A 13460-nucleotide genomic window follows, 5' to 3' on the forward strand; every position below is an offset into this window, starting at 1 on the left:
TACTATAGATGACTAAGCAATCATATTCACTGAAGTTAATTCTGAGCTGTGTTTTTATTGCAAAATGTTTTGAGCCTGAAAATTTCATTGGTCCATGGGGAGTGTTTTCTGGAATTGGAGAAGTAGTATTCTGATTGCAGAATCAATGGAAGATAAATTTATGCAACAGTCAACAAATGCTATAAGCTCTTGATAACACGCTATTTATTTTTCATTGTTATATTTTGGTACCAAACCCCACTACTTGACACATAGTAAACATTCATTAATGTATGTTGAATTGGTTCAGTATGAAATGTGAGTTAAAATCTTCCAATTGTGTTTTAAGTCTGCATAAATTACCCTGAAGTCCCTAAACCCCAGATAAAACAATACCATTTAAGATATGTTTACTCTAAAACACAAATATTGTACATTCTATTGTAAATTGATAGTAAATTTAGTTTGCTTCATTTTGTCTTAATTTAGGTCCTGCTCTTGAGACACTTCACAGCCAGCTAGAAAAAGTTACTATCAGTAAGTTCTTTACCATTGACACGTTAGTTCCAACAGTTCCACTGTGCTTGGTTCGAACACACTAGCTGATCTTAAAGCAGCAGAACACAATTTTTCACAAATTAATCAAGAAACACTTGTTATGGAGGTTGAGGATTTGCACAATCATTGTTCAGCGCTAGAGATGACAGATTAGTTAGATCTCCTGCACTTGAAGGGGTTGACTACAAGAATTGTCCAGATATTCAAGAATAAGTTGTTCCAAGCCTGTTTCTACAATGAACACATGAGCCCGCTGCTTTCTAGTGCTCATGGCTATGAGTCATCTCAGCTGCAACCCCAAGCCATTTGGATCTCTTGGAAAGGCCTCACCTGTGTTTAGGGCCCAGGCTTGGGGAACCGAGAGCTGGCCAAATCACCATGGCCACAGGACTGCTGGCGTATTCAGCCAGTTCTCTAGTAATTCAGTGAAATGATTCAATTGAGTTATCCCAACTCACTTTTACGATGTCAGTAGTGCAGTTTTGGGAACACAGATCTAGACATAGAGTCAGATGGTGCTGTTATTGTCTGCTGATGTTTTGCTGGCATAAAAGTTACATGAGTTTTCCATCAATATAGTATATAGTTCATGCCTGGTAAGCCACTTAAAGCAAAGAGGGGCTGATGGAGAAAAGTCACTCTATTCAATTATACACACTGCTTATGCAGAGTACCTCATGTGAAATGCCAGGCTGGATGAACCTCAAGCTGGAATCAAGATTGCCAGGAGAAATATCAATAACCTCAGATACCCAGATGATACCACCCATATGGCAGAAAGCAAAGAAGAATTTAAGAGCCTCTTGATGAAGGTGATAGAGGAGAGTGAAAAATCTGACTTAAAACTCAGCATTCAAAAAGCTAAAATCATGGCATCCCATCACTTCATGGAAAATAGATGGGGAAACAATGGAAAGAGTGACAGACTTTATTTTCTTGGGCTCCAAATCACTGGGGACAATGACTGCAGCCATGAAATTAAAAGATACTTACTCCTTGGAAGGAAAGCTATGACCAACCTAGACAGCATATTAAAAAGCAGAGATATCACTTTACCAGCAAAGGTTCATACAGACAAAGCTATGGTTTTTCCAGCAGTTATGTATGGATATGAGAGTTGGACCATAATGAAGGCTTCGCACCAAAGAATTGATACTTCGTACTGTGGTGTTGGAGAAGACTCTTGAGAGTTCCTTGGACAGCAAGGAGATCAAACCAGTTAATCTTAAAGGAAACCAACCCTGAATATTCATTGAAGGACTGATGCTGAAGCTGAAGTTCCAATACTTTGGCCACTTGATGCAAAGAGCTGACTCCTTGGGAAAGACCCTGATGATGGGAAAGATTGAAGGCAGGAGGAGAAGGGGACGACCAGAGGATGAGATGGTTGGATTGCATCACCGACTTGATGGACATGAGTCTGAGAAAACTCCAGAAGACGGTGAAGGACAGGGAAGCCTGGTGTGCTGCAGTTCATGGGATTGCAAAGAGTGAGACACGACTGAGAGACTGAACGACAACAACAACAAATTCAATTACAAAATGAGTATTAAGCACTTAGTGGGTATTAGCCATTGCACTTAGTAGGCCCTATGAGAGGTAAAAAGAGAGCAAGAAACAATTCTTACCCTCATGAATATATCTAATATTAGATATATTTATGCTTGTAGACAAATAGTGCATATTTTAACATAGGAAGACAATTTAGTGGTTTTTGTTTGCACGTGGTATAGGATTGACGTTTAATTGCCTTCGACTGCAGCATTAAAGGTTGATGAATGATTATTTTTCTTATCTTTTGGAACATATAGCATCTCCTTACTCTTCCTTTGCTCAAGTACCAAAGCCATTAAATATAGCACTAAAATTTGCATGATAGAAATGGGTGGGTTTTACTGAAACAGATTAAACATATGAGTTGTTGAAGTGGAATTTTATGTATTTTTTAAACATTCTTTGACATCCAATTTCTGTGAATCTCTTTTCCCCTTAATATTGAAAGTACTCAGAAGAAAATCCTATCTCTCAAGTTTTATTCTTTGCTGAAGCCCACATGGTTTTCAGAGTTGCTTTCAGTTACCCATGTTATAAGAGTGATATTTTTAACTTCAAATTCTTGGTGATTATTTTTATTTCTCAGGAAAATCCTTTTATCCACCCTTCTATCCTGCTCACCAGCAGAGAGAAAACAGCACCTTATAAGTCTTTCTTTCCTCCTACAGCATGTTTTATAATGCCAGTGCTCTTCACTTCAGCTCAGCTTCCAAATTTAATTCATTTGTTAGGCCTATTTTTACCTTGAGACATGAAATCTGAATGTGTTGCTAAACTATCAGAGAAAGTGCTTTTCTTTCTGCCTTCCATCTAAGGCAATGTGTGCTTTCCTAAATGGTATTATTTATAGCTGTGGGCTGTGAAAACGAAGCACAGACGCGCTGCCTACATCCCCTGTCACACTTTTTTTTTTGGTTAGAGTAGTTAGTCATTAGTACTGAATTGTTTGGTCATGAGCAGGGAGAGAGTGAAAATGTAAAATTAAATACCTTTCATTTTCATGGTTCTGGTGTGAAATCTATGGGGGAAATCCCTGAGTGGAGTAACCGGACCAAAGGGCTGCAGGTACGTGGTGTTACTCAGCGTCTCTTGTCTCTTCCTTTCTGCTCTGGAAGTCTGTATTTGTGAATTTGTTAGTCAGGATAGGCCAGTTTATGTTGCAGTAACAAACAAGCCTTGCCCCACCCCCAACCTCAGGGATTTATAGGCTGATTTATTGTCTTTTTGGCTCAGTAGTAAAGAATTCCCCTGCAATGGAGGATATGCAGGTTTGATCCCTAGGTTGGAAACATCCCCTGGAGAAGGAAACGGCAATCCACACCAGTATTCTTGCCTGGAAAATTCAGTGGACAGAGGAGCCTGGTGGGCTATAGACCACGGGGTCACAAGAGAGTAGGACATGCCTGAGCAACTAAACAAAACCAAACCCATCTTCACCGTGCCTTTCCATGTTGGCCATTGCGTCACATCCTGTCATCTGATGGAGCAGGCTTTACTTGGACCCCTTGGTGGTTGTAGCAGAGGGAAAAGAAACACGAACAGTTTGCCAGTTCTGAAAGCCTCTGTGTGACACCCAGTCATTTCTGTTTATATTTCATTGGCTAAAACAGGTCACGTGAGCGCTTCTGAGTCCATCTTCCTTCAGGGAGGGATGCTGTAGAGAGGGCCCCAGAATATTTGGTGAATGAACTATCGCAGTGGGGAGTCACTGACTTTCGTTTGACAGTAGTCAATAGAAAGTAAGAACTTTCCAGGTGAGGACTGAATCTTGAGGTTGAGCTTGGCAAAGAACTAGTATCTTTTTTTTTAACTTTTATTTTTTCTGGGGTGCTAGAAATAAGATAGAAGTCCTCATTGCTTAGAACACTAGGCTCTTGAAGGCCACTTTCTAGTGTATTAACATATATGTTGTATCTATATTCATTGTGCTTGTTGTTTGATTTACCCAGTTAAAAAAATAACTTCAAACTGTGGCATTTTTATGACTATCATTTTGTCCTTGCCTATTATCTTCAGGTTCATCTTTCACCACACTCCTGCTTTGGACTCTAGGCTCTTGGCTGCAATGAACTATTTGTTATTCTAGAACTTTCTTTGGAATGCCTTTAGCCTTGTCTTGTCTGGCTCACTCCTCTCATCCTGTAGGGCTTAAAGTCAGTATCACATTTCCTAGTCTTGGTTAGGTGCCTCTTTGCTCTAATAGAAGGTTGTCCATATTTATTATTTCCGTAACATTTATCCTATGGAGGTATGTTATTGTTCATCAGTTTTTCTCATTATATGTAATTCGTTATTGTCTTGGGAGGCCCACAACTGCAGCTTCAATACCAATACCCATCACTCTCCTCCATTGACCCTGATGCTCCAACCACACTGGTTACCTTTCTTTCAGGCACCTTTAGTGCCTTCTCACTATCCATTCCTGTTGCCTGTTCTCTCCTATCTTCAAATACTGGCTCGTTTTTATCATTCTGGTTTCAGCTTAAATATCACTTCCTTAGAGATGACTTTCTCAAGTACTGAATCTATAGTATCCACCCAGACTCTGGCTATCATATCATGCTATCTTTGCACGCTCCTCATCACTGTCCAGTACTTTTCTTATTCTTTCATTTGTTTGTCACCTGCCTCCCTCCATTAGAATATACTCCAAGAGAGCAGAAACTTTCAGTTCTGTTTATAAATGTGTTACTGAGGACAGTGTCCGTATTACTACTAGTGAGTGAGTGAAGTTGCTCAGTCATGTCTGACTCTTTGTGACCCCACGGACTGTAGCCTACCAGGCTCCTCCATCCATGGGGTTTTCCAGGCAAGAGAACTGGACTGGGTTGCCATTTCCTTCTCCAGAGGATCTTCCCGACCCAGGGATCAAACCTGGGTCTCCCACATTGTAGGCAGACACTTCACCATCTGAGCCACCAGAGAAATCCATGTTACTGTTAGTTCAGTTCAGTTCAGTTGCTCATTCATGTCCGACTCTTTGCGACCCCATGGACTGCAGCACGCCAGGCCTCCCTGTCCATCACCAACTCCTGGAGTTCACTCAAACTCAAGTCCATCGAGTCGGTGATGCCATCCAGACATCTCATCCTCCGTCGTCCCCTTCTCCTCCTGCCCCCAATCCCTCCCAGAATCAGGGTCTTTTCCAATGTGTCAACTCTTCGCATGAGGTGGCCAAAGTATGGGAGTTTCAGCGTTAGCATCAGTCCTTCCAAAGAACACCCAGGACTGATCTCCTTTAGAATGGACTTGTTGGATCTCCTTGCGGTCCAAGGGACTCTCAAGAGTCTTCTCCAACACCACAGTTCAAAAGCATCAACTTTCACACCCATACATGACCGCTGGAAAAACCATAGCCTTGGCTAGATGGACCTTTGTTGGCAAAGTAATGTCTCTGCTTTTGAATATGCTATCTAGGTTGGTCATAACTTTCCTTCCAAGGAGTAAGTGTCTTTTAATTTCATGGCTGCAATCACCATCTGCAGACATTTTGGAGCCCCAAAAAATAAAGTCTGACACTATTTCCACTGTTTCCCCATCTATTTGCCATGAAGTGATGGGACCAGATGCCATGATCTTCATTTTCTGAATTTTGAGCTTTAAGCCAACTTTTTCACTCTCCTCTTTCACTTTCATCAAGAGGCTTTTTAGTTCCTCTTCACTTTCTGCCATAAGGATGGTGTCATTTGCATATCTGAGGTTATTGATATTTCTCCTGGCAATCTTGATTCCAGCTTGTGCTTCTTCCAGTCCAGCGTTTCTCATGATATACTCTGCATAGAAGTTAAATAAGCAGGGTGACAATATATACAGCCTTGACATACTCCTTTTCCTATTTGGAACCAGTCTGTTATTCCATGTCCAGTTCTAACTGTTGCTTCCTGACCTGCATACAAATTTCTCAAGAGGCAGGTCAGGTGGTCTGGTATTCCCATCTCTTGAAGAATTTTCCACAGTTTATTGTGATCCACACAGTCAAAGGCTTTGGCATAGTCAATAAAGCAGAAATAGATGTTTTCCTGGAACTCTCTTGCTTTTTCCATGATCCAGCGGATGTTGGCAATTTGATCTCTGGTTCCTTTGCCTTTTCTAAAACCAGCTTGAACATCTGGAAGTTCACGGTTCACATATTGCTGAAGCCTGGCTTGAAGAATTTTGAGCATTACTTTGCTAGCATGTGATATGAGTGCAATTGTGCGGCAGTTTGAGCATTCTTTGGCATTGCCTTTCTTTGGGATTGGAATGAAAACTGACCTTTTCCAGTCCTGTGGCCACTGATGAGTTTTCTAAATTTGCTGGCATATTGAGTGCAGCACTTTCACAGCATCATCTTCCAGGATTTGAAATAGCTCAACTGGAATTCCATCACCTCCACTAGCTTTGTTCGTAGTGATGCTTTCTAAGGCCACTTGACTGCACATTCCAGGATGTCTGGCTCTAGGTCAGTGATGACACCATCGTGATTATCTGGGTCGTGAAGATCTTTGTTGTACAGTTCTTCTGTGTATTCTTGCCATCTCTTCTTAATATCTTCTGCTTCTGTTGGGTCCATACCATTTCTGTCCTTTATCGAGCCCATCTTTGCATGAAATGTTCCTTTGGTATCTCTGATTTTCTTGAAGAGCTCTCTAGTCTTTCCCATTCTGTTGTTTTCCTCTATTTTTTTGCATTGATCACTGAGGAAGGCTTTCTTGTCTCTCCTTGCTATTCTTTGGAACTCTGAATTCAGATGCTTATATCTTTCCTTTTCTCCTTTGCTTTTCACTTCTCTTCTTTTCACAGCTATTTGTAAGGCCTCCCCAGACAGCCATTTTGCTTTTTTGCATTTCTTTATCTTGGGGATGGTCTTGATCCCTGTCTCCTGTACAAGGTCATGAACCTCTGTCCATAGTTCATCAGGCACTCTATCAGATCTAGTCCCTTAAATCTATTTCTCACTTCTACTGTATAATCATAAGGAATTTGATTTAGGTCATACCTGAATGGTCTAATGGTTTTCCCCACTTTCTTCAATTTAAGTCTGAATTTGGCAATAAGGAGCTCATGGTCTGAGCCACAGTCAGCTCCCGGTCTTGTTTTTGCTGACTGTGTAGGGCTTCTCCATCTTTGGCTGCAAAGGATATAATCAATCTGATTTCGGTGTTGACCATCTGGTGATGTCCATGTGTAGAGTCTTCTCTTGTGTTGTTGGAAGAGGGTGTTTGCTATGATCAGTGCATTCTCTTGGCAAAACTCTAGCCTTTGCCCTGCTTCATTCAGTATTCCAAGGACAAATTTGCCTGTTACCCCAGGTGTTTCTTGACTTCCTACTTTTGCATTCCAGTCTCCTATAATGACCCTCAGTAGCCTCGTAGGTCAGTTGGTAAAGAATCTGCCTGCAATGCAGGAGACCTGGGTTCGATTCCTGGGTTGGGAAGATCCCCTGGAGAAGGAAATGGCAATCCACTCCAGTATTCTTGCCTGGAAAATCCCATGGACAGAGGAGCCTGGTGGGCTATAGTCCATGGGGTCGCAAGAGTCGGACATGACTTAGCAACTAAACCACCGCCCCTATAATGAAAAGGACATCTTTTTTGGGTGTTAGTTCTAAAAGGTCTTGAAGGTCTTCATGGTGGTGGTGGTGGTTTAGTCACTAAGTCGTGTCCGACTCTTGCGACCCCATGGACTATAGCCCACCAGGCTCCTCTGTCCATGGGATTTTCCAGGCAAGAATACTGGTGTGGATTGCCATTTCCTTCTCCAGGGGATCTTCCCAACCCAGGAATCGAACCCAGGTCTCCTGCATTGCAGGCAGATTCTTTACCAACTGACCTATGAGGCTACTGAGGGTCTTCATAGAATCGTTCAACTTCAGCTTCTTCAGCATTACTGGCTGGGGCATAGGCTTGGATTACTGGGGTCACACAGAGTCGGACACGACTGAAGTGACTTAGCAGCAGCAGCAGCAGTCCTTCTTTTAGCTTTTATTGTTGTTAAGCATTCAATACATATTTAATAATTTTAAAATAAATTAGTAAAACTCCAGAGTTCTCCAAAATCCATTTGAAATCTCATCCTGCATTGATAATTTCCACTCACATTATCAGTCTTTCATAATACTTAGAATTTTTGAATCTAGTTATAATCTCTCTCATTTTCTTTCTATTGGTATACGTTATGCCCCTGATGATAACAGTATCTTTTACTTTAATTCCCCCTTTGACACAACAAAAATTTGGAAAAAGTATATTTTTGGGTAGATTTTATCTTATCAGTGGTATTATTGTCATAGATTACTCACATCAAAAGTGAATTTATCAAGAATCAAAGACTCCTAAAAGATCTTCAATCACTCAGACCAAGTTTTCATGACCTTTTATGACTTAAGCCTAGAGAATTAATTTCCGTGACTCCATGGAAATTGTTTGAGATGAACTATTAAGATACTGCCATATGATTTGGAATCATTGAAGATTTTTCCATGATTGTGTTCAAGTATAATTTACTCTTGCAAATGAAACATGCATCAGATTTTGATTTTAATACCTTTCCACTTCACTAACAAGGTATATGACCCCAGACAAGTTAGTGACTTCTCTGTGGCTTGACTTCTTCGTCTCTAGGTAGGAAATAATGATATTGATCTCTCAGAGTTAAGAGAATTAAATATATTAATACATGTGAACACCTAAAATATTGTCAGGAAAGAAGAAGGTGCTATATCATTGTGGGCTATCATTATTATTTTTAATAATCTAATTTAAAATAAGCAGTGAACTTCTAAGAGATGTTTAAAATTTAAGTTTTTAATAGGTTGGACTTCCCCAGTGGTCCAGTGGTTAAGTCTCCAATCTCCCAACGCAGGCGAGGGGCACAGGTTTGATCTTTGGTTGGTGAACTAAAATCCCTCAGTTCAGTCGCTCAGTTGTGTCTGACTCTTTGCAACCCCATGAATCGCAGCATGCCAGGCCTCCCTGTCCATCACCAACTCCCGGAGTTCACTCAAACTCACGTCCATCGAGTCAGTGATGCCATCCAGCCATCTCGTCCTCTGTCGTCCCCTTCTCCTCCTGTCCCCAATCCCTCCCAGCATCAGAGTCTTTTCCAATGAGTCAACTCTTCGCATGAGGTGGCCAAAGTACTGGAGTTTCAGCTTTAGCATCATTCCTTCCAAAGAAATCCCAGGGCTGATCTCCTTTAGAATGGACTGGTTGGGGTGCAGCTAAAAAAAAAGTAATGCGTTGGTTCAACCTTCAAGGCTCTGTCAAAGCTGTGGCATCTCTACCCTTGCAAGCTTACTAGTAAAATTTATCTTCAGAGATTCTAGAATATAGTTTATGAAGTCTAAGTCAGTGGGGTTCAAACTGGGTTCTGTGGGGCTCCTGCTGAGGGGTGATTGGAGTGGGGAGGAGCAAGAAACCAAGTGTGTGAGATTTACCCCTCTACCAGCCCTGCTTTTTTTCTTGCTCTTTCTAGCTCCAGAAGAGTAACTTTTCCTGATTTAAAATGTTAGGCTTTTGCATAACATTTTTGGAGTCTGTGCCTCCAAAAAAGAAGTGAGAGGTTTGAACACTATTGGTCTGGGGCAGTAAAGTTAATTGCTTGGGAGCTCGAGATGAAGAAGGGCAGAAATGACCTTGCTTGGCTCTAAGGGTGGCCCCAGGATGCAAATACATCATTTGGGAAGATGCCAGCATTGTTCTCATCTGCTCTACTTTGTGCTTTCCCTCATGCCCCTTACCCAGCATTTGACCAAGACTGAGCATTTGATACATTCATTACCTTGATCTTAGCCTTATCTTTGATACCAGGGAGATCAATATATTTTATTTTGTGCTATAAATATCACAACCTCTGTGTAACCCAACCAGATTGATGTCCAAATACCTAGTGTTCATGTTGATGAACAACCTTAGGTTAACTGTTAAGCATGTAGAACAAACAAAATATTAATAAAATGTTACATGTTTTAACTGGTTTTTATATGGTCATGTAAAAAGATGAGATGGTTGGATGGCATCGCCAACTCAATGGACATGAGTTTGGGTGAACTCCGGGAGTTGGTGATGGACAGGGAGGCCTGGCGTGCTGCAGTCCATGGGGTCGCAAAGAGTTGGACACAATGGAGCGACTGAACTGAACTGAACAGAAAAACATCCTTCATTGATGTGGTGAATTCATCCTTTCTCTGATGCAGATCAATAGGTAGGGAGACCAAAACCAAGAATTACAGGAATGTTCTGGAGGAGTTTTTCAGGAATTGGGCAAGCACTGGTCTGAGTAAGCTTGCTGCTGCTGCTGCTAAGTCACTTCAGTCATGTCCAACTCTGTGCGACCACATAAACAGCAGCCCACCAGGCTCCCCTGTCCCTGGGATTCTCCAGGCAAGAACACTGGAGTGGGTTGCCATTTCCTTCTCCAATGCATGAAAGTGAAAAGGGAAAGTGAAGTCGCTCAGTCGTGCCTGACTCTTAGCAACCCCATGGACTGCAGCCCACCAGGCTCCTCCATCCATGGGATTTTCCAGGCCAGAGTACTGGAGTGGGGTGCCATTGCCTTCTCCGGATTAAGCTTGAAAACAGAGCATTATTATGTTATATTTTAGTCATATTCTATCTCACCATTTTGATCCCTCTGTTTTGACTACTCTTATGTATTGACCTGTTTCTTTCTTCACATGTTTCTTTTTGTCTCCCTTTTCTTTATTCTTTCTTGCCTTCCTCATTCACCTGTTCTCTCTTTCATTCACTCATTTTCTTTTCCTTTCCTGACCTCTTTTTTTTATTATTTGATTACAGTTTTCATATGGGTTAATTGATAAATAATAATATTTGTATTAAATGTTATTGGTACAAATAATCTCCATGGAATAAAATTCACAATATCTTAAACTGCACGTGGTAAAAATTGTCATTGATTAAAATTAATAGAAGAATAAGATCTTAACAATATTTAGATTTGCAAACTCTCACCCAGAAATGTTGAACTTGGTAGATATAATGGTGACAAAAGAAAAACTCAAAAATTGAAAGAAATCAATTAAAATTGATGTGACGAAAACCTTGTTGATGAATGAAATTATGATTTTATAATTTAGGTGGAAAACAACTAATGTCAATAAAATGAGCTCAGTTGAATAAAGAAGAAAATTGAAAAAAAAATTGAAAATGGTTACAGGACTATTTTGATCAAGAAATAAATTGGCTCAGTGGTGTTTGTCTGGGACATAATTTCTTTCTTTCTTTCTTTTTTTGCTGGACTTCACAGCATGTGGGATCTTAGTTCCCCAACCAGGGATTGAACCCACGCCCCCTGCAATGGGAGCGTGGAGCTCTAACCACTGGACCACTCAAGAACTCTCTGGGACCCAATTTTTTGACTATTTGTTCAATATTGGCCTAATGTGATCAAAATGTTTGTACTATAAAATATCCTCAGGGTCAAAATTTCTATAGAGACAAAAACAGCTGGGTCAAAATTGTGAGGTTGAAATGTCCCATAAATATTGTAATCTGATTTTTATATAGCAATTTATTTTGCAGAATTTTCCATGTCTCATTTGTCTATGATATCTCAATGCCTGCATATTCCATTCTGTGAAAATACAATACTTTATGTAACTAGTCTGCTATTACTGTAGATTGCTCTAAACTTTTTGCTATGACAACTCTTAGGAGTAATAGGGATGGGTGGCACACTTTTCATAAGAGCACCATTTCTTGAATCTAATTCTGCATGGATTTCAGAGATAGATTTGCATTAAAAACTGCTGTGAAGGAAGAGACTCTGCCGCTCTTTCTTTTTTCCTTCATTCAAGTTCTGGTTATCTGGCATTGACGATTATGAAATAAGAGACTTTCAGATTAAATTAAAACTTTTAAACTTCCAGTGTTGTCTGAAACTGTGATAGAATATGAGACAGCACCTGATCTTGACTTTTGAAACAAGTAAATTCAAAATCTCTCAACTCAAATAGCTCAAAAACAGCATTGAAGCATTGAAATGTCATATAGGAGCTGCTAGGATTTGGTCAGTCAGAATTTATTTGACTTGTGCTTATTCCAGTGCTATTTATAGTCAAAGGTAAATATAATTTTAGTTCTCTTTTTGAAACCACAAAGAGAACCAACTGTAGTTTCTCTAAGAGGCTAGAAGAAATGGATTGGGGATAAACTAATTTCATACTCATTGCCTAGCATAGTAAATACAATTCATGAATAGTCGTTGAATGAATGTTAATGAAAATGAATTTTAATTTCATACTTTGTGACAAGCAAGATATTTACAAAGTCTAGCACCTAGCATATAGTACTGCAAATTCTGGTATTCAACATCAATTCTTGCCAGATGAATGAAGAAACAAATACACACTTCTATTGCCTTGGACATCACTGAGTGTTTAAAATGGGGTCTGAGACCAATATGGTCACCTTGTAGCTCTGGTTACGCTGAGTGGCCAATGGCATGGACTTGGGCTTATGGTGAAGTTGTGCGGCTGGTGATGAAGGGTGTGAATGAATGCTGTGGAGAAATTAGTTTGCTTTGCCGAAATAATCACCTTGTGTAAATCATCTACAAGTGCTAGGCCCTCTCATTTTGTAGATGAAAGAAGCAGAGGCTGAGAAAGTTAAAATGAACAGATAAAAGGAACAAAAACTCTTTTGAGGTTGCACAGGCAGAGATTTAGCTGAGATATCTACCCACTTCTTTATGATCCCAAAGCCTGTGAACCCCACTACACCCACTGTCTCTCCCTCAAGTTTATAATCCAATAATGTTTCTTAAAAACACTCCTGCAGAAAGATAGATGGACCTAGAAATTGTCATGCTGAGTGAAGTCAATCAGACAGAGAAGAGATGTCGTATGACATCCCTTAAATGCGGAGTCAAAGAAGAAATGATACAAATGAACTTACAAAACAGAAAGAGACTCACAGACTGTTGGCTGTACCTACTGCTATGTTTAAAATGGGTAACCAACAAGGACTTACTGTATACAGCACATGGAACTCTGTACAATGTTATGTGGCAGCCTGGATGGGAGGGGAGTTTGGGGCGGAATAGATGCATGTATATGTATGGCTGAATCCCTGTATTGTTCATCTGAAACTATCACTACATTGTTAATCGGCTATACCCCAACACAAAATAAAAAGTTTCAAAAAACAAAATAACTGAAAAAAAAAAAAACAAAAACCACTCATACTTCTAGTACCCAGAGAGAGTTGCTCCTATTTTCTGGAATTTTAGAAACCCTATCTGAGTTCAAAAAAAGATACTTGGGACTATACTTTCAGTTCCCTACTGCAGTTTCCTTTATTTTTTTCTTTTCACAATATATTTGAATATTTCTTCATGATATTAAGTATCCTTCACCATACACTTCAGTG

At 40.2% G+C, this 13460-nt stretch overlaps 1 long non-coding RNA gene across 2 annotated transcripts in view; it reads right to left on the reverse strand.

The window, feature by feature from the left end:
• Positions 1-3100: 3100 nt before the first annotated feature.
• Positions 3101-13460, reverse strand: part of LOC129641767 (uncharacterized) — a 37792-nt gene continuing 27432 nt past the window's right edge. For both annotated transcript variants that reach the window (XR_008709423.1, XR_008709422.1), the window contains 2 exons: positions 9083-9292; positions 3101-3207 (listed from right to left, as the gene is read on the reverse strand). This is a non-coding gene — a long non-coding RNA (uncharacterized LOC129641767). The remainder of the gene's footprint in view (positions 3208-9082; positions 9293-13460) is intronic.

The sequence above is a fragment of the Bubalus kerabau genome, chromosome 1, assembly GCF_029407905.1.
Source record: "Bubalus kerabau isolate K-KA32 ecotype Philippines breed swamp buffalo chromosome 1, PCC_UOA_SB_1v2, whole genome shotgun sequence".
Lineage (NCBI taxonomy): Eukaryota > Metazoa > Chordata > Mammalia > Artiodactyla > Bovidae > Bubalus > Bubalus kerabau.